The sequence below is a fragment of the Saimiri boliviensis genome, chromosome 3, assembly GCF_048565385.1.
Source record: "Saimiri boliviensis isolate mSaiBol1 chromosome 3, mSaiBol1.pri, whole genome shotgun sequence".
NCBI lineage: Eukaryota > Metazoa > Chordata > Mammalia > Primates > Cebidae > Saimiri > Saimiri boliviensis.
This window is the reverse complement of record NC_133451.1, coordinates 81,240,004-81,261,637: the sequence shown is the minus strand read 5'-3', so window position 1 is coordinate 81,261,637 and position 21,634 is coordinate 81,240,004. Positions and strand designations below refer to the sequence as shown.

At 41.4% G+C, this 21,634-nt stretch overlaps 1 protein-coding gene and 1 long non-coding RNA gene across 8 annotated transcripts in view; one reads left to right on the top strand and one right to left on the bottom strand.

Moving 5' to 3' along the window:
- The window catches only part of ABCG2 (ATP binding cassette subfamily G member 2 (JR blood group)), a 129,701-nt gene that overhangs the window by 58,547 nt on the left and 49,520 nt on the right, over positions 1–21,634 (top strand). The window contains exon 2 of one of the 6 annotated variants that reach the window (XM_074396417.1): positions 17,363–17,478. The exons of 3 other annotated variants lie outside the window; for them this stretch is intronic. The gene's annotated coding sequence lies outside the window, so the exon portion shown is untranslated. Of the gene's footprint in view, positions 1–14,714; positions 14,845–14,883; positions 15,208–17,362; positions 17,479–21,634 lie in introns of those variants that run through there. 2 more of the 6 variants (XM_010334782.3, XM_074396419.1) reach the window with 2 other exon arrangements.
- On the bottom strand, positions 7,876–14,654 carry LOC141584015 (uncharacterized). 2 transcript variants are annotated; one of them, XR_012516874.1, is made up of 3 exons: positions 14,326–14,654; positions 10,167–10,394; positions 7,876–8,415 (listed from the first exon to the last, which is right to left on the bottom strand). It is a non-coding gene; the product is annotated as an uncharacterized LOC141584015 (long non-coding RNA). The 2 variants fall into 2 exon arrangements; XR_012516875.1 differs by lacking the exon at positions 10,167–10,394 and having other exon boundaries at positions 14,326–14,641.

Below are 21,634 nucleotides of genomic sequence, written 5' to 3'. Positions count from 1 at the left end.
ACTGCCTCAGTAATGGTGGACTACCTCAGTAATGGTGGACTGCCTCAGTAATGGTGGACTACCTCAGTAATGGTGGACTGCCTCAGTAATGGTGGACTGTCTCCGTAATGGCAGACTGCCTCGGTAATGGCAGACTACTTTGGTAATGGCGGACTACTTCGGTAATGGTGGACTGCCTTGGTAATGACGGACTGCCTTAGTAATGGTGGACTGCCTCACTAGTGGTGGACTGCCTTGGTAATGTCAGAGGCTCTCCCCACCCCCCACAGAGCTGGACTGTCCCAGGTCCAGTTGTGCTTGCTGTGAAACTCTCAGTCCAGAGCGTTTCAGATTGCTGGTCTTTGTGGGGGTGGGACCAGCCGAGCCAGATCACCTGGCTTCCTGTTTCAGCCCCCTTTTTTCAGTTGAATGGGTGACTCTGTCTCCCAGGTGCTCCAGGTGCCAGTTGAAATAGTGTCCAGACTTGTGTGACTTTTTGTGCGGAGACCCACTGTGTCGGCTGAAACAGCCATGCTGGAGACTCGTGGTGCTTTTCCGCCAGGGAATCTCCTGGTCTGTCAGCCGTAAAAATTCATTTGGAAATGCGGTGATCACTCACCCTCTGCATTTTTGCTGGGAACTGCAATCCAGAGCTGTTCCTATTCAGCCATCTTGGATCTTCCTATCAGATCATATGTTATCTTATAAAACAAGTCTTAAAACAGTAAAAAAATTAAAATTATATCAAGCATCTTCTCTGACTGCAGTGCAATAAAACTAGAAATCAATAACAAGAGGAATTTTGGAAACTATACAAATACATGGAAATTAGACAAGATGCTCCTGAATGACTAGTGGGTCAATGAAGAAACTTAGAAGGAAATTGAACAATTTTTTGACACAAATGATGATGGAAATCCAACATGCCAAAACCTGTAAGATACAACAAAAGCAATACTAAGTGGGACATTTATAGCTGTATGTACTTACATCAACAAAGAGGAAAAAGTTCAAATAAACAGCCAAATGATGCATCTTCTTACTAGAAAAGGCGGAGCAAGCCAAATCCAAATGCTGGCAAGGATGTGGAGAAAAGTGAATTCTATACACTGTTGGTGAGAATGTAAATTAGTACAACCACTATGGAGAACATTTTTGAGGCTCCTCAACACACTAAAAATAGAGCTACCATATGACCCAGCAATCCTGCTGGTTGGTATACACCACAAAGAAAGGAAATCATTATATCAAAGGGATATCTGCATTCCCATGTTTGTTGCAGCATGATTCACAATAGCCAAAATTTGGAAGCAACCTAAATGTTTGTCAACAGATAAATGGATAAACAAAATGTGGTACATATACATAATGGAGTACTATATAGCCATATAAAAGAATGAGATCCTGTTATTTGCAACAAGTTGGATGGAACTGGAAGTCATTATGCTATGTGAAATAAGCCAGGCAGAGAAAGGCAAACATTGCATGTTCTCACTCATTTGTGGATCTAAAAATCAAAACAATTGAAATGGAGTTAGAGAATAGGAGGATGGTTACCAGAGTCTGGGAAGTGTATTGGTGGGTGAGATGGAGGTGGGGGATGGTTAATGGGTACAAAAAAAGTAGAATGAATAAGACCTAGTATTTGATAGCACAACAGGATTACTATAGTCAATAACATTTTTTTTTTTTTTTTTTTTTGAGACAGTCTTGCTCTATTCCCCAGGCTGGACTGCAGTGGTGCCATCTTGGCTCACTGCAACCTCCGCCTTCCAGGTTCAAGTGATTTTCAGGCCTCAGCTTCCCAAATAGCTGGGATTACAGGTGCCTGCCACCACACCTGGCTAATTTTTTGTATTTTTAGTAGAGACAGGGTTTCACCATGTTGGCCAGGCTGGTCTCACACTCCTGACCTCAGGTGATCCACCTGCCTTGGCCTCCCAAAGTGCTGGGATTGCAAGTGTGAGCCATCTTGCCCAGCCAATAATAATTTAATTGTACAATAACGAAATGAGTATAACTGGATTGTTGTAACACAAAGAACAAAATCTTGAGGAGACAGATACCCCATTTTTCATGACATGATTATTATACATTATCTCATGTATATACAAATATATATACCTACTGTGTACCCACAAAAATTAAAATTAAGAATTAAAAAAATAGATTGGCTGATGGCTTTGTTACACATAGTATAATGTGTTTCTTGGTCTAATATTATGATGACGTAGGGAAGACTAAAATGTAGTTCTAGGTGAGATGTTGACATGATATATTAAGGATGTCAACCAGATATGAAAAAATTCCAAGTCACTGTACAATGAATCACAAGTTTATTTAATGCTGATTGTGCTTTAACTTTAGTTGCTCCCTCAAATAAAATCTTATCTCTATAGGCAATAAAATGTTTATAGTAGTCAGAGATGGATTATATGAAAGGTCAGTCTTTCATGAAACTCTTCTCCATTTTCAAGCAAGGGAGATTCAGGTGAGGGTAAATAGGGTCCTGAATCACATAAGATAAGCTCACTTTTATTATTCAGAAAACATGTGTTTATTGCATATCGCTTGTGTTCAAGGCACTGAACTAGGTAATATATGGAAATACACTGAGGTGTAAGATATACTTTCCTATACCTCATAGTTTCCATTTATGAAACCCCAAGAATTTCAGACCTTGAAGTCAGCTCTAGCTTCTTTGTCTTTTACCTTCAATGTTCTATCAGTCACCAGCTTCTGTAAATTCTTCATTGACAATGTTTCTTTGATACCTCTTTCCCCAGTTTAAGTCATCTGCTTAGTTCAATCATTTTTTAAAAAATTTCCAGACTGATCTCTGCCTTCCCACATCCCCCTTCCATTCTATACAGGAACAGATTAATCTTTTTTTTTTAACTTCTACTTTAAGTTCAAGGGTACATGTGAAGTTTTGTCATATAGGTAAACTTGTGTCACAAGGGCTTGTGGTCCAGGTTATTTCATCAACCAGGTATTAAGCCTAGTATCCACGTTATTTCTTCTGCATCTTTCCCTTTTCCCAACCTCCACCCTCATGTAGACCCCAGTGTCTGTTGTTTCCTTCTTTATGTTCACAAGTTCTCATCATTTAGCTCCCACTTATAAGTGAGAACATGTGACATTTGGTTTTCTGTTCCTGCGTTACTTTACTAATGATAATAGTCTCCAGCTCTATCTATGTTCCTGCAAGACATGATCTCGTTCTTTTTTATGGTTGTATAGTATACCATGGTGTATATGTCTTACACCCTCATGGTGTTTACATATACACCAGTGCATTTTATCCCATCTGCTAATTATGGGCATTTAGGTTGATCAGATGAACTTTTCTAAAACATTATGTTTATGACTGAAAGAGGAGCCGGTTGCTTACCGCCTGTGGAATGAAGACAACATAACAAGAGCGAGGTATGATAAAGAGTGAATTTTATTATCCATTGCCAGCAAGGGGGAAAGTGCTCAGAATACTTTCCCAAAATTTCTACTTTCCAACTTCTGGAGAGAGGGCAGGGGTTTCAAATGAGGGGCTTTGAATGCAGGAGAGACAAGGGGGCTAGCAGGTGCCAGGTGGTGTGGCTTGCCCCAGTGGCTTGTTTTGAATTATTGTTCCACCAGGTGAAGGGGCCAGCACCTTGGTGGGTTCGGCCAAGTTACAAATCAATCCCAGTTAGTCTTGCAGTCGGTATCTAGCTGGGAGTGAACTCCGGCCTGTAAGTAATCTCCTGCTGGGGAGAGAATCCCAGAAGTACCTGTTTTGTGTAGGATTAGGTCCCTGAAGCCTCTGAGGAAATATATGGCTAGATAACTGAGTATGGTGTGAGCTTAACAAGCATCCAGGTAAATAAATGTGCATTAGGCATGGAAGCATAAGGTGGGAAAGGGAAGGGAATAGAGTGTTAAAGCATATTCTAAGGCATATTTCAAGATGACAGAAACATATCTGCGGTTTGTCTCAAAGCTGCGTCTTGAGACTGGCAAGAAAGGAGGAAAGAAAAAGGTTTTAAAATGCAGTTTTTTTGTGTGTGTGGGCGGACAGAGTCTCACTCTGCTACTCAGGCTGGACTGCAGTGGTATGATCTCAGCTCACTGCAACCTCTGCGTCCCAGGTTCAAGCGGTTCTTCTGCCTCAGCTTCCCAAGTAGCTGGAATTACAGGTGCGTGCCACCATGCCCAGCTAATTTTTGTATTTTTAGTAGAGACAGGGTTTTGCCATGTTGACCAGGCTGGTCTTGAACTCCTGACCACAGGTGATCCACCCACCTCGGCCTCCCAAAGTGCTGGGATTACAGGTGTGAGCCACTGTGCCTGGACCTGTGTCTTGTTTCTCTTCAATGCCAATCATGTGACCTAATGTAAGGGAGCCCTCAATAAAACATTGCTTAATGAGGGGTTGGGTAACATCTGCTTGAGGGAGAAATGGAACCATCATTTACTTATTTACTTTCTTGTACAATATTGATCCTCTTGCTATTTTCTGTTTTGTTTGTGCTGTTTGGAGCATAATCAAAGGGAGAAAATGGCTTCACATTTTGGGCCTCCATTTAGCCATACTTGTGGATAATAGGGTTAATTGACCATTAGAACTCTTTTCCAGTCAAACACTTTAGGGTGTATTGCAAAACTGGAAAGGACCCAAAGGCCCATCAAGAGTAGATAGATAAATGACATTGTATTCATACAGTGAAATCCTACGTAAAGAGTGAATAAGCCTTTATGACATCACATGTGAAATATATGAATTTCATGCAGAAAATATTCAAGAAAAGAAGCCAGTCTCAAAAGGGTAACTAATTGCTTGGTCGGGGATGATGGCTCACACCTGTAATCCCAGCACTTTGGGAGGCCGAGGTGGGTGGATCACTTGAGGTCAGGAGTTCTAGACCAGCCTGGTCAACATGTGGAAACCCCATCTCTACTGAAAATGCAAACTTAGCCAGGCTTGGTAGTGCACACTTGTAATCCCAACTACTCAGGAGGCTGAAGCAGAATTGCTTGTACCCAGGAGGCCATGGCTACAGTGAACTGAGATTGTGCCACTGCACTCTGGCCTGGGTGACATAGTGAGACCCTGTCTCAAAAACAAAACAAAACAAAACAAAACAAAAACAAAAACAAAAAACTACTTTATTTATATACAGTTTTAAACAGACACAACTAATGTATAATGATAGAACTCAGAATAGTTGTTACCTTTGGAAGGGATGGAGCTTGAAGGAGGCTTCTTTTTTTTTTTTTTTGAGACGGAGTTTCGCTCTTGTTACCCAGGCTGGAGTGCAATGGCACGATCTCGGTCACCGCAACCTCCGCCTCCTGGGTTCAGGCAATTCTCCTGCCTCAGCCTCCTGAGTAGCTGGGATTACAGGCACGCGCCACCATGCCCAGCTAATTTTTTGTATTTTTAGTAGAGACGGGGTTTCACCATGTTGACCAGGATGGTCTTGATCTCTTGACCTCGTGATCCACCCACCTCGGCCTCCCAAAGTGCTGGGATTACAGGCTTGAGCCACCGCACCCGGCCCTTGAAGGAAGCTTCTGTGGTGTTGTTAGCACTCTTATTTTTTTTTTTAATCTGGGTGACAGATATATCGGTGTGTTCACTTTGTAAATACATATCAAGCTATCCACTTAGATTTTCTGTACTTTTTTGGTGTGTATGTTATACTATCCTCCAAAGTTTAAACAGAAAACTTTTATAGGTACTGAAATGTAGTTTGAACTCAGCATTTAACCTTTCAAACTAATTTGCAGAGACAACTGTTATACACTCTACTATACTATCTGACTCAGCAGGTTAACTACCAATACCAACATTTTTGTTTACTGCAGTCTGTGTAATTTTTAGGAGTGAACTTTATAACTAAATAAACTTTATAACCAAATGAAATTTTTTTTGTTTGTTTTTTTTGAGATGGAGTCTTGCTCTGTCACCAGGCTGGAGTGCAGTGGCATGATCTTGGCTCGCTACAACCTCCGCCTCTCTGGTTCAAGGAATACTCCTGTCTCAGCCTCCCAAGAAGCTAGGACTACAGGTGCATGCCACCATGCCCAGCTGTTTTTTGTATTTTTAGTAGAGACAGGGTTTCACCATGTTGGCTAGGTTGGTCTTGATCTCTTGACCTTGTGATCCACCTGCCTTGGCCTCCCAAAGTACTGGGATTACAGGTGTGAGCCACTGTGCCTGGCCCCAGATGAACTTTATAACCAAATGAATTAATTTCTTAATTGGTGTCTTGTCTGGTGTATAAAGCAAATTATATTAACCAAGGTGTTCTGGCTCCAGCATCTGGGCTCTTACTACCCCAATCCCCTCCCCCCACCCTCATGCTGTCTCTCTGTGTGTAAATGCCATCATATACTCACTTTCTGTTCACTTTCCATATCTAAAAGATTTTGACACCTGCTCTCTGACATCATAATAATCTCAGATTATTACTATCTTGGTAATAAGCACTTCTGTGCTTATTTTGATGATCATCCCATTACCCTAGCTTCTGTGCTGTCTCATCTCAACTCCACCTCCAGGACAGGCAGAATTCTAAAGATCTGCCTCTTCCCTAACCCCAATTCCAGTTCATTTCCTGGTTACCTTATCAAACAGTAATCTAGGTTCTGATCTGAATGATTTTGAAGTTATAACTAAAGTCCTAAGTCAGTTGACTCTAAAATACTGAGATTGTAAAGGCGGCCCTTATTTTACCACATAAGCCCTTTAAAATGCAAAAGGAGGCTGGGCATGGTGGCTCACACTTGTAATCCCAGTACTTTGGGAGGCTTAGGTAGGTGGATCACCTGAGGTCACAAGTTCAAGACCAGCCTGGCAAATATGGTGAAACCATGTCTCTACGAAAAATACAAAAATTATCCAGGTATGGTGGCGCATGTCTGTAGTCCCAGCTCCTCAAGGGGCTGAGGTGGGAGAATCACTTGAGCCTGGCAGGTGAAGCTTACAATGAGCCGAGATTGCACCACTGCACTCCAGCCTGGGCAACAAAGTGAGACTCCATCTCAAAAAAAAAAAAAAAAAAAGAAGAAGAAGAAAAGGCAGAAGGCACAGTTGGATTCAAAGTTTGAGAAGGACTCAAACTGTTCTGAAAGTAGAGGGGCCACCTGGGAAGACAATGCAGGCAGTCTGGAGGAGCTGAGCATGCCCCTGGTTGACATTCAGCAAGGACACAGGAAACTCAGTCCTGGAACCAAAAGGAAATGGATTCTGCCAACAACCTGACTCTGCTTGGTTCTTTAGTGAAGAGCCTCCAGCTAAGAGTTCAGCTGGCTGACACTTTTACTTGGCCTGTTGATACCCTGAGCAGAGCCTAACCTAACCTAGACTTCTGACCTCCATAACTGGGAGATAATACATGGGTATTGTTTTAAGACACTAACTTGATGGTAATTTGTTACTCAAGCAATAGAAAACAAATATGCTTCCCTTCTACTTCCATAACCTCACTCTCATGTTCAAACCGTGAGACCTTATCAAAGCCTGGAATGTGAATATTAAATGCCGGCATCCCACTTAGTGACCTGATCCTCCTGTTTCAACTCTCGCCATCTCCATGTGACCCCTCCATGTACTTCGCTTTCCTGTGATGATGGATCACTTCACTCACACAACTCCTTTGCTTCATCTTTCTATTGCCTTACCCACCCAGCAAAACCATACCCTAGAATTTATCTAACCCTTTACCTTCACATATTTGTGAATGAGAAAGCCATGCCCATTTGCAGCTTTCAAACCACTGTTTATAGAGTCCCATCGTAGGGGCCTTGGCGTTGCTGTGCAGTTTGTATGTCTCATATTAGTGTTGGGAGGAAACTCTTCTTCTGCCAACTTAGGTCCAGTGGTTGGGGGCCAGTAAGTTAATTGGCAATAGGTGGATTAACAGAACATACGAAGTTTATTTACACGTATTCAGGTGAAGAGGCTCTCTGTACAGTTAGAGATGAGAGTTTATATGCCAACAATATGGGAAAAGGGAGGAGGAGAAAAGGGATCTATGAGAAAACAAATATGCTTTTATGGAAAGACAAATGGGATTTTAGGGAAACAAATGAAGATATGACAATTTGTGATTATGTTCGGTTATGCAATTTGTCATTCTGGTGCAAGTGGTCTCCTTCCTGGCAGTGGAGCTTTCTTCCTGGCAGTGAAGTCTCCTTATTGGCAGCAAAGCTCCCCAAGAGGGAATTTATGGCAGCTTCACTCTCTGAAAGCTCTGCCTTTAGTCCAAGTAAGGCAAGTTCCAGAAAGGCTTCTTTCTGTATCTGCTGTGTCTTAAATGTTTCAGTTTAAAATACTCTTCATACCAACTCAGTGGGTAACAGTGTGTTCCTCCATTAGCATCCGCTTTCATTTCCTGCGGCCTAGTGGTGAGCAGAAGAAATGGCCTCTCAAATGCGTCCATGTCTTATTCCCTAGAATGTGAATGATAGGTTACTTAGCAAAGGAGAATTAAAGGTTCCAGATGAAATGAAGATTGTCAATCAAATGACTTTCAAATAGGGAGATTATCCTGGCTTATCCAGTGGGCCCATTGTAATACCAAGGGTCCTTAAAGGTGGAAGAGGGAGGCAGAAGAAAATCAAAGACGTGATGACAGAAGCAGGTCACAGAGCTGCTATGCTGCTGGCTTTGAAGATGGAGAAAAGGACCAAGGAATGCAGGTGGTCTCTACAAGGTGAAAAAAGTTCCAGAGAGAAACATAGACGGACTGACATCCTGATTTTAGACTACCAGACCCATTTTAGACTTCTGACCTGTAGAAATGTAAGATACTTGTGTTGTCTTAAATCACTAAGTTTGTGGCAATTTTTAATGACAGCAATAGAAAACTAATAAAGTCTATGCAAATATTCATCATTTTACCAAATCCTAAATCAGCCATTCACACCCATACCCTCAGCACATCCATCAACTTCAGAGAGAAAGTATAGTTATGGGCCAGATATTTATTTCAATTTTCTCTAATTAAAACATTTACTTCAGCCAGGCGTGGTAGCTCATACCTGTAATCACAGCACTTTGGGAGTCTAAGGCAGCAGATCACTTGAGGCCAGGAGTTTGAGACCAGCCTAGGCAACATGGTGAGACCCTGTCTCTACTAAAAATACAAAAGTTAGCCAGGTGTGGTGGTGCATGCCTGTAGTCCCAGCAACATGGGAGGCTGAGGCAGGAGAATCGCTTGAACCCAGGAGGTGGAGATTGCGGTGAGCCGAGATTGTGCCACTGCACTCCAGCCTGGGCAACAGAGAGACTCTGTCTCAGAAACAAAAACAACAGCAAAAAACCCATTTACCTTCATGAGGATATATCAAACTTCCTTCTCTTTTGCTATAAATTTTTTAAAAAGTTTCTGTATTAGTCTGTTCTGCTGCTGCTATTAAGACATACTTGAGACTGAGTAATTTATAAAGGAAAGAGGTTTAATTGGCTACAGTTTGGCATATCTGGAAGGCCTCAGGAAACTTATAATTGTGGCAAAAGGGGAAGGAAACACATCCTTCTTCACATGGTGGCAGGAAGGAGAAGTGCCAAGCAAAAGGGAAAAAGTTCCTTATAAAACCATCAGATCCCATGAGAATTCACTATATCAGGAGAATAGCAGCATAGGAGTAATCGCTCCCATAATTCAATTACCTACCACCAGGTCCCTCCCACGACACGTGGGGATTATGGGAACTACAATTCAAGATGTGGCTGGGCGTGGTGGCTCATGCTTGTAATTCCAGCACTTTGCGAGGCTGAGGGGGTGAATCACCTGAGGTCAAGAGTTTGAGACCAGCCTGGCCAACATAGCAAAACCCCATCACTACTAAAAATATAAAAATTAGCTGGGTGTGGTAGCACATGCCTGTAATTCCAGCTATTCAGGAGGCTGAGACAGGAGAATTTCTTGAACTCGGGAGGCAGAGATTGCAATGAGCTGAGATCACGCTACTGCACTCCAGCCTGGGTGACAGAGCAAGACTCCATCTCAAAAAAAAAGATGAGATTTGGGTAGGGATATAGCAAAACCATATCTTTTTTTTTTTTTTTTTTTTTTTTTTTTTTTTTTTAATAAAGGCCATTTTATAACTTTGATGTATTTGATGCTGGTTAGTTCTCATCCACATTGACTATAGATTTTTGCAAGTGGTAACAGGTACAAAGGTAATCAGGTACATACCAAATTATAGAGCTTGTTTTGATGAATCTTTATCCTTATTTTCTGGACAAATGCACACAGATGTGGTATGGAACACTCCTTATTCCTTTGGCCCAGAGAGCTTTGTTGAACCTGGTATTAATGCACACATCTGCAGTTCCCATCTCCTTCACGGCAAATTTCCGGATCTCTCTGAGTGCCCCAGGGGCACACTTCTTGAAGCCCGCTCTATGAATGTACCTGTGAATGCTGATGGTGTATTCTTGGGTCACTACCTCGTTTATGGCAGAATGGCCCTTCTTCTCACCACCTTTCTTTGTGGGAGCCATTCTGCCTGAGCCAAGTTAGAAAAGAAGAGCATGAGGGATTCTAAAGTTTCCCTTTTCTTTTCTAATTCCTCTGGATCCCATTACTACCAATAACCACCTTTCTTTCTTTATAGCTTGTCCTTCTGGCATGCACACATGTTCTAGCCCGTCTAATTCAAACCAAACGAATATTTTCTCTGAACCCTAAGAGAGCCTCTAGCTATATTCCTTTCCCTCACCTCCCTTTTATACTGAAATCTTTAGGAAGAGTTGTTTAAACTGTTTCCATTATTTTATTTACAATAACTTTTTGCACCATTATAGACTGAACTTTCTCTTGCCAAATTAGTCAAAGGCCCTGATTGCTGTGAGGCAGACTGTGAGGGATACTGTGCATAGAGCCTCTCTTCTACTGTTTTGTATTTTAACTTGGAGTGGTAGTGAAAATAGATACACTTGGACTGAATACCTCCATTATATATGTAACCAGGCCCATGGTGAATTCTGTCTGAAACCTGAACTTGCCAGGGGAAAATTGACCATTCTGGACTTCACCTTTGGAGTAAGCACTAAGAAATGTGCCATATTGGGGCCTTAACAACTCTTTGCAACTGATGCACAGGCATTCTGCAGAAGTCCCAATATGGGGCTCTGTAAATACTGGGCAGTGACTCTTGTCTGGTAAGATAAAAGAGAGGTCATATGGTGGAGGGCAGATGGCAGTGGCCTGGAAGACTGAGTCATTTAACCTTCGACCTTGTGTGAATCAGTCTCCTTTGGACCAGTGACTTATCTATAAAATGAGGAAGGTCATCTAACATCTGACCTAAAGAGGAAGGTCCTTTTTCTCTAAAATTCTCTGACTAGCTCCATAAACAATGCTAACTTATAAGTTAAAAGGACTCATTTCTATACAATGCAATACATTTATAAAATGCTGGCCTTAATCTGAACTTATCAAATAGAATTTGATAAAGTATTACGATGAGGTTAGGAACCTAATATATGTTAGGAATCTCATCCTAGTATATATTGGTATATAGCTTTAATTTTTATTTATTTAATTTACCACTGTCCCCAATATAACTTTAGTTAACAAATAAACAGACTTATAAATATGAAAAAACTATAATTAAAATATTTTTACAATTAGACTAAAAATAAGCCAGAAATTTTTTTAGTTTTAGTCCTATTTCAAGTGAGGATATGACTCTAAGTATTGTCACGTGTCTTTATATGTATATTTTCAATTTATTTTAAACAAAATCCACTTTTTCATTATAAAAGTTACAATTTTCTAAATTTGTTACATCAAATTTAGAAAATTACAATAAAATACAAGATAAAAGACATTCCATGTTACTACCTAGAAAAAAATGAACACTTTCCTGCTATTTCTTTCTTTCTTTCTTTCTTTCTTTTTTTTTCTTTTCTTTTTTTTTTTTTTTTGAGATGGAGTTTTGCTCTTGTTACCCAGGCTGGAGTGGAGTGCAGTGGCGTGATCTCGGCTCACCACAACCTCCACCTCCTGGGTTCAGGCAATTCTCCTGCCTCAGCCTCCTGAGTAGCTGGGATTACAGGCATGTGCCACCATGCCCAGCTAATTTTTTGTATTTTTAGTAGAGACGGGGTTTCACCATGTTGACCAGGATGGTCTCGATCTCTTGACCTCGTGATCCACCTGCCTTGGCCTCCCAAAGTGCTGGGATTACAGGCTTGAGCCACCGCGCCCGGCCTTCTTTTTTTTTTTTTTTTAAGAGTTGGGTCTCACTCTGATCATGGCTCACTGCAGCTTTGAACCCCCAGGCTCAAGCAATCCTTCCACCTCAGCCCCAGAAGTAGCTAGGTCTACAGGCATGTGCCATCACATCCAGCTAACTAAATTTTTTTTTTTTTTTTAAGAGGCAGGGGCTCCCTGTGTCACCTAGGCTGGTCTCAAATTCTTGGGCTCAAGCAATCCTCTGGCCTTAGCCTCCCAAAGTGCTGGGATTACAGGTGTGAGCCACCACACCCAGTATAATTAAAAAAATTTTTTTTGTAGAGATGGGGTCTCACTATGTTGCCCAGGCTGGTCCTGAACTCCTGGGCTCAAGCGATCCTCTGGCCTCTGCCTCCCAAAGTGATGAGCTATGACAGGGGTGAGCTATGACTCCTTGCCCTGCAATTTTCTTTTCGTTTTTTTTTTTTTTTTTTTTTTTTTTGGTGAGATGGAGTCTTGCTTTGTTGCCCAGGCCAGAGTGCAGTGGCGTGAACTTGGCTCATTGCAGCCTCTGCCACCCTGGTTCTAGCGATTCTCCTACCTCAGCCTTTGGGGTAGCTGGGATTACAGGCATGCACCATCATGCCTGGCTAATTTCTGTGTTTTTAATTGAGACGGGATTTCACCATGTTGGCCAGGCTGGTCTCAAACTCGTGACCTCAGGTGATCCACCCACCTTGGCCTCCCAAAGTGCTAGGATTATAGGTGTAAGCCACTGTGCCTGGCCTCTATGTTTAGGTTTTTGATTTGTTTTTATTTTACATAATTACAGAATGCTATGTTCAACTTAGTACCCATTTTAAAAAATTAATTTCATGTGTGTTTTCTCCATTTTTATTAGGTCTCCTCCTTAGTGCCTTCAGATCTTGGTGGAAATGTTTTCACTTTTTCTGGTGTCATAAAATTTTATTCTTTTCACTTGTCTGGGTGAGCTAAAAAGAAAATTAAAATAAAATTTATTCTTTGGAGATTTTTCAGTTTTCGCAAACAATCATTAAAGGCCAGGTCTGAAAACTTTATAATATATAATGTAGATGACAGGGGGATGGATGCAGCAAACCACCATGGCATGTGTATACCTGTGTAACAATCCTGCATGATCTGCACATGTACCCCAGAACTTAAAGTATAATAAAAAAAAAAGAAAATTTTATCTTATTTATTTTTTTTTCTTTTCTTGAAACTGAGTCTCACCCTGTGGCCCAGGCTGGAGTGCAGTGGTAGGATTTTGGGTCATTGTAACCTCGGCCTCCAGGGTTCAAGCACTTCTTGTTCCCGAGCCTCCTGAGTAGCTGGGATTACGACCACAGCCTCCCAAGTGGCTTGCCACCCACCCAGCTAACTTTTGTATTTTTAGTAGAGACAGAGTTTCGCCTTGTTGGCCAAGCTGGTCTCCAATTCCGGGCCTCAAGTGATCCGCCTACCTTGGCATCCCAAAGTGCTGGAATACAGGCATGAGCCACCATGATGGCCTTAAACTGAAGTATGACTAAAATGTATTTCTATATGGGTCTTTAAGGGTCTTGAAACTGACAGAAATTAATTCAAAAGAATAATTTTACCCAAATGTTGGGGCACATCATGAATATATATCTTAAATTTCTTTTAAAAAGCATGCGGTATGGTATTTTAAAAATTCTTTAAAAAAATTATGTACCGTCAATTTTCTTATGTAGGCTTCCTGGCTAAAACTTTCCTGCATTGTGTGAACAATTAATAAGTTATTCCTAGTGCTGATTTAAACAATTTAAGTGATATCATGATTTTTGTTTGTAAATACAAACCAGAAAATATCTGCATGCAGGTACTAATTTCCTGGGGTAGATGCATGTACCCGAAGGTAGATGTTCGAATGGCTATACTCAGAAAGCCTGAGGGCTCCTTTCCTAAACCTACACAATCATTTTCCAGCCTTTCCACACAATCAGAATATTGCACAGAAGTACATCAATCACAGGAGTGTGAAGAATAATGTTTAAACTATGGTAATATTTTCATTCAAGGTTTCTCCCCTTTCCCTCCCTGGGTTAGATTCAGTCTCTGATTCTTTAAGGCCCTGGGGCGCAAGCATTCACTTTCTTAGAAGCCCATTCACCAGAAACCACCCACTTACTTGCTCTGGGGGTGAGGAGCCCTTGTGGCTGGCCAGCGTGTGCGTCAGCGTCCCCGGTGCTTCGGCGCTCCAGCCGCTGGCGGCGATCAAACCCATCTAGATCAGACGAGGTATTGATCAGCCCGATGAGCGCCAGGTGATTCTCGGAGTTAATCACCCCGATCTATTTCGTACTATCCCCGTTTGGCTTGTCCCTGCGTGTCCTGGCATAGTCGTCTCGGTGGCCCTAGTCCATTGGGAGGGCGGTTCCCGTCCAGCAGGCAGCTCAGCGCCGCGGGACATGTGTGCGCTCTCAGCGGGGTCGCAGGGCGGTTATCGCGGCCAGGCAGGCGGTGCCACGCCTAACCCCGGCCGGCGAACCCCGACCCAGGGGAAACCAGGCACACGGGGGAGGGGCCAGAGCGCTGTGCTCTGGCTGTCCACAGCCCTAGGCGCTGCTTGAGCTCAGCCAATGTCCGGGTCTCCTGAGGCAGCCGACCGCCGCTGGTTCCGATAGTGTCTTCGCCGACCGCCACGCGGGTGAGTGTCCGGCTCCAGGGGAGCGCGTGGGCACGCCTGGTGTGGTCCTGGGAAGGGGTTGTGCCGCGGACGGGTTGTGTGCTGTGGGAAGAGAGCGTTCCCGCCACTCCCGCTGAGATTGAGACTTGGCCAGGAGGCAGCCTGCAGAGGAGCTGGGGAGGATTTGGGAATGCACTGTGCACAAGCTTGGTGGCCTTGTTAAGGGTAAACCGCTGCTTTAGGGTTTGTTAGGACGCTCCGGCTCACACAATTTACATTGATGATTTACCAACATTTATATCAATGATCGTTAAAGCTCTGCCTCTGAGCGTTCGCATCCGGAGACCCTGAGCCTGTGGTTAAGTCCGAGCGCTATTAAGCTGAGTGAGTAAATGGTAAAAGCCAATGCGCTGAGTGTGGGTGTCTGGAAAGGTCCGTGGGCATTGTGTATGTATTTGTTTGAAAATAGATAACCGTTGAAACGAGATGACTACGTTTTTTTAGCCTCTCTCAGTTTCATTTGAAAGTGGGTGTGTAACTTAAAACTGACAATTCAGAGTGGTTTTTCAGAAAATGATGCTCTGGTGCAAACTGATTCGGGGTTCCATAGTGTGTTAAATGTGGGTTTGTAAAACTCTTGGCCTTTCTCCAAATATATGAAGCTAAAGTTGATATTGGATGGATAAAAACCCACTGAGCATAGAAGTTACTACAGGTGGAGGAAAAATTTGTTAAAGCTAGTATTTTTAAAATATTGACGACTAATTTGTCATTTATCTATCCCGGGAACATAAAGGGTTGAGTGCTCTCACTCCCTTCTCAGTGCTACAGACATCCTCTCAAGCTTGGTTTTTAGGAGGATCTCACAGCTCTCCTATCATTTGAATGTCAGCTAGTGGTAAATACGCGAGAGTAAAAAGGAAGAGATGTTTTTGATGTGATATTCTTTGCAAAACAACGCTTTCAGAGTGCAGCTTTGACTGGATTGTATAGATCTTGGTGAGGAAGATTTCAACAACACAAATGGCATGTTAAGTCTAACATTACCCTTCCATTATAAACATTGAAACGTGTTGGTTATTTTATTATTTACTTTATAATAACTTTTGATTTTGAAATAATTTGAGTGTTACTGACAATTTGCAAAAGAAAAAAGAAACTAATAACATGGGTATGCTACTATAATACAATGAACTATACTACAGACTTCATTTCGATTTCACTCGTCTTTCCACCGTCCCTTTTCTGCCCGGGTTTGAATGAATGATCTCGCTTTGTGTTTAACTGCTAAATATCCTTAATTTTCTCTGATTTGTGACAGTTCCACAGCCTTTCGCTGTTTTTTCGTGGTGACACTAGTGAAGAAGACCCGGTCAGTTAATTTGTAGAATGCCCCTCAGTTTGTATTTGTTTGATGTTTACTGTCATGATTAGATGAATGTTCCATATTCTGGGAAAAATGTTACAGAAGTAAAGTTTCTATCTCAGGGTGTCATATTGGGTACATGATGTTGATACTTCCTTTTTTTTTTCTTTGAGACTGAGTCTTGCTCTATTGCCCAGACTGGAGTGCAATGACACTATCTCAGCTCACTGCAACCTCTGCCTCACGGGTTCAAGCGATTCTTCTGCCTCAGCCTCCTAAGTGGCTGGGATTACAGGCGTCCACCACCATGCCAGGCTATTTTTTGTATGTTCAGTAGAGACAGAGTTTCATATTGGCTAGGCTGGTCTTGAACTCCTGATCTCTAGTGATCCACCCTCCTTGGCCTGCCAAAGTGCTGGGATTACAGGCATGAACTACCTTGTAACAGCGTATGACACATTGATTTAATCTTTCACGTAATAGAAATAATTGAAAACAGGATATGAGTAACTCTGAAGGACACGAAAATAGTAGCTATCAGGTCTCTGCTTTTATGATAGCCAGCATCTCTAGGGAAATTCAATTTTCAAATGCAAATATGACTTTCAGAAATTGCGGATTTGCAAGGAAGTCTAAAGGAAATAGTTTTATAAATATCATTTTTCTATGTACTTAGTGTAGGATATACATGAGGGCAAAGAGCGCGAATCAAATAAAGTTCATGCTCTGTGACCCAAGCTTGAAGGACGTTTTATTGCTGAATTGTTAAAGCTATAATCTAAATACTGGCATATATTGCTAGAGATCTTAAGGACTTTTTTTTTGGGACAGGGTCTTGCCATGTTACCCAAGCTGATCTCCTGTGCTCAAGAGATCCTCCTGCCTCAGCCTCACAGCTAGGATTTTGGTCACAATGTTGCCAGGCTTTTTGGGACTTTTACAGGGAAGCCCTCGAGGGTGCCTGGAAGGGTTAAATGGATTCTTTAGGTTTTCTTTTTTACTTTCTTTCTTTCTCTTTCTTCTTTCTTTCCCTCCCTTCCTTCCTTCCTTTTTCTTTCTCTCTCTCTCTTTCTTCTTTCTCTTTTCTTTCCATCTTTCTTTCTCTTTCCTTCATTTCTTTCCTCTGTCCCCTCCCTCCCTCCCTTCCTTCCTTCTCCTTTTTCTTTTCAACAGGTTTACTCTTTCCTAGGCTGTGTTTCAGTGGAACAGTCATGATTCACTGCAGCTGTTATCTCATGGACTCTCAAGGGATCCTCTCACCTCAGCCTTCCCATTAGGTGGGATCACAGGTGTGTACCACCATGCCTGGCTAAGCTTTTTATAAAAAATAATGGGTTTTAATTTTTTGTAAAAAAAAAATAACCCCAACATGACAGGGTTTCACCATGTTACCCAGGCTGGTCTCAAACTCCTGGGCTCAAGTGATCTGCCCGCCTCCTGGACCTCTTGAGCCGAGGAGTGAGTAATACTTTAATCATTCCTCCTCAAGTGCTGTGATTACAGGCTAAGCCACTTTGCCTGGCTAGGTTTTCTTTCATTGACATCCCATTGGTATTTTAAATTCTGAGTAAAACTATGAAACTTACTTAAGAAATGGGATTGTTATGTTTGGTGAAAAAATGTCATTTTGGTAAATGTGAATTCTATTTAGAGATCAGTTTTTTAACTCTTTGGGATTCTCCTCGTTTGTTTTGCTTGAGGAAAGGGGTTGAGTTCAGTTTAGTAATTATTTGAAAGATAGTTCTAAAGAATTAAACATTTTTGTTTCGGCTATTGCCACACTTGCTCATCTTACAGATTTGTTTTTCTCAAACTGAAGTGTAAAGGACTTACTTATTTTTGAAAGAAATATAATAGTACTACCAGAGTTTTGTGCTATTTTGAAACTCAGAATGAGTTTATCTGATAGAAGATACAGCAACTGCATGTATCTTTTTTTTTTTTTTTTTTTTTTTTTTTGAGACAAAGTCTTGCACTGTCACTGTCACTTGGGCTGGAGTTCAGTGGCGCGATCCCGGCTAACTGCGACCTCCGCCTTCTGGGTTCAAGTGATTCTCCTGCCTCAGCCTCCCAAATATCTGGGACTACAGGTGTGCCATCGTGCCCAGCTAATTTTTGTATTTTTAGGAGAGACAGAGTTTCATCATGTTGGCTAGGCTGGTCTCAAACTCCTGATCTCGTGATCCACCCGCCTAGGCCTCCCAAAGTGCTGGGACTACAAATGTGAGCCACTGCACCTGGCCTATGTGTATCTTTTATGGTATTATAAACTTGCTTTTTACAGTAGCCCAAGGGCGAGAAATGTATCTTGAAAGAATAAACACTAGATTTGCATTGTCCAATATGGTAGCCACCAGCCCAAGTGGTATTTGAATTTAAGTGAATCGAAATTTAGTAGCATTGAAAATGGAGTTTCTCAGTCACATGAGCCACATTTCATGTGCAGAGTAGCAACTATATATATCTAGTGGTGAGCTCTTACTTTTGTTTTCCCTTATTTCTCTTACATGTTGCTAGAGAAAGTGGAAAGCAGCATAGATAATTTTCATTAGTCTTACCCAGTGATGCTGAACTGCAGTACATAATAAATCACTTTTTTGGACTCTGTTTGTAGGTTTTTTTTACATATCAGGAACCAGATTATTGTCTATAAGTGGCTTCTTGTATTATTTGTGGGAATGAACGAAGTTGCTAATTTTCAGCTTTGTCAAATTACACATCTCTTAATGGTGCTTCCTAATCTCTATGATCTGTCAAATCAGAGACAACATGGAAACCTGTGCATCAACCTTTTAAAGGAAATACCTTAAAAGATAATACCTTTTAAAGACAAGAAACAATTTATGGAAGTGAAACTTCAGATTTTGTGTTCCTTTTCCTTTCCATTGTTAAATTTGTAGGGATCATCTGACAGTGATATGAGGTCCCTAACTGCTCAGGATTGTTATCTTTTGGGATTAACCTCAGTAAACAGTTTAAAGAGGTGTATAACTTATGTAGCATGCCCTATAGAGTGAAACTGCAGAGTGAAACTTCATATACTAGTGTCATCCTAGGAAAAAAAATGGAAGAGTAGAGCCTAGAATTCTCAACTTGAGACTGTCTTGGCTTCTACCAACATGTGCAATCGTTCCAGCTGTCTCAGATTTCATTGTATGAAAATGCTGTTTTGAGTTGCACAAAATTTGAGTTTTCCAATTGTAAAGAGCAGTCTATATAATTAAGAGTTTGATAAAGAGTAAAAAAAATGGAGAAATATGTTATCTTTAATGCAGATTATTATTTTGATAATAGAGTACCAGCATATATTGAAGACAAATGTTTAAACTTCTCAAAAAAGTAAAAATGTGCCGGGTGTAGTCGGTCACTCTTATAATCGCAGCATTTTGGGAGGACGAGGCGGGCGGATCACCTGAGGTCAGGAGTTCGAAACCAGCCTTGACCAACATGGTGAAACCCTGTCTCTACTAAAAGCACAAAAATTAGCATCTGCCTGTAATCCCAGCTAGTAGGGAGACTGAGGCAGCAGAATCACTTGAACCCAGGAGGCAGAGGTTGCAGTGAGCTGAGATTGTGCTATTGCACTCCAGCCTGGGCAACAAAAGCGAAACTCCATCTAAAAAGAGCAAAACTCCATCTAAAAAAAAAAAAAAAAAAAAAAAAAAAGGCAAAAATGTGGCCTTGCTAGTTAGAAAGCAACAAGAGAGGTGAGATATGAATAATATAGGTAGACCAGCAGGAAAGGGACAGGAGGGCTGGGGAATCTCCGTATGCAAAGCTGTTCTGTCTTGTTTGAAAGGGCTTTTGGAGTTGGCTAAGATACATAAACAGGTCAGATAACATGAAAAGGCTGGGATAAGGCAAGGTGTAAAGCCATTTGGAGGCTTCCTTTTACTGAAGGTCTTTGCAGGCTGTCTAGGACACAGAAAGAGAAAAAAAACCAGATTAGCATTGGCAAGTATTCTGCAAATAAGGAAACAGCAACAGGTGGGAGGTTGATTTTTGTTGCAGGGACATCTAGTTGTGTGATTGGGTATTTTCCTTGATATAAAAAGATGATGCTAATTTAATGAGAGCAGCACACATGACCAGAAAGTTTCTGACCATAGGGAAAAGACTGGTGTTGGCTTAAAGGTAGTTGTTACATTTAGAGAGTTCCCTAGACCCAGAATACTATATTAATTAGAGATGGGGCACTTTGAGATGAGTCTGGTGCTGAGTTGTTGTATTTTCTTTATTTAGTCCTTACTATATTTTTTTCTTAGAGTAAGTGTATTGATCCATATTGGTGTTAGAATTAAAGTTTGGGTGCTGGGCATGGTGGCTCATGCCTGTAATCCTAGCACTTTGCTAGGCCGAGGTGGGTGGATTGCCTGAGCTCAGAAGTTTGAGACTAGCCTGGGCAACATGGTGAAACCCCATCTGTACTAAAATACAAAAAATTAGCTGAGTGTGGTGGTGTGCAAGTCCTAGCTACTTAAGAGGCTGAGGCAGGAGAACTGCTTGAACCCAGGAGGTGGAGGTTGCAGTGAGCTGAGATCGTGCCATCCTGGGCGACAGGGCAAGACAAGACTCGGCATCTCCAAAATAAAAAGAATTGAAGTTTGGTTTAGTTTTCTCCTTTCTTTCTGATGTAACGTGCTTCAGCTGGATGGTGCCTTGGTTATACCTGTCTAATCACTTGGTTTGTGACTCATGAATGACTAAGGCCCTGCATTGCCCCAAGGAAGATTGTTAGAGTCCCAGCCAGGAATGAAGCCACTCTTGGGTAATGTGAATCATACATTTAATCTTATCACAAAAAAGGCAAACTCTTTCTCTGCACACACTTCCAAGATTGTGATTGTATTTATAAGTGTTACCTTCTGTCTTGTATGGGCATGGGTGATCACTCTTTTTTTGGGTACTTTAGCTCTCGTTGTTGCCTTTTGTTTGTGGAAGCCTCACAAAATCTCTTTAAAATTTCCATCTTGAGTCAATGACCTATTTAAATTCAAGCAATAAATTATTTGATACTCTTAAGAAGTCTTGAGAGGTTAGAAAGGGTCCTCAGTGGCTGAATGAACATCAAATGGGGATGGCAGTAGAAGAAGTGATTGCTAGTGTTGGAATTGGTGTATTTTAGTTTCTGAAGACATGAAGAGATGGTTTAAAACTTTTTTTAAAGATGTGAAGTCCATACATTACATACATTACAGTTATATCTAGAGATCCATGGGGAATTAGTTCCAAGACTCCCCTCGGACACCCAAATCCACATATGCTCAAGTTCCTGATATAAAATGGCATAGTATTTGCATATAATGTACATGCATCGTCCCATATAATTTAAATCATCTCTATATTACTTATAATACCTAATACAATGTAAATGTTATATAAATAGTTGTGATACTGTATTATTTAGGAAATAATGATGAGAAAAAATTTTGTACATGTTTTGTA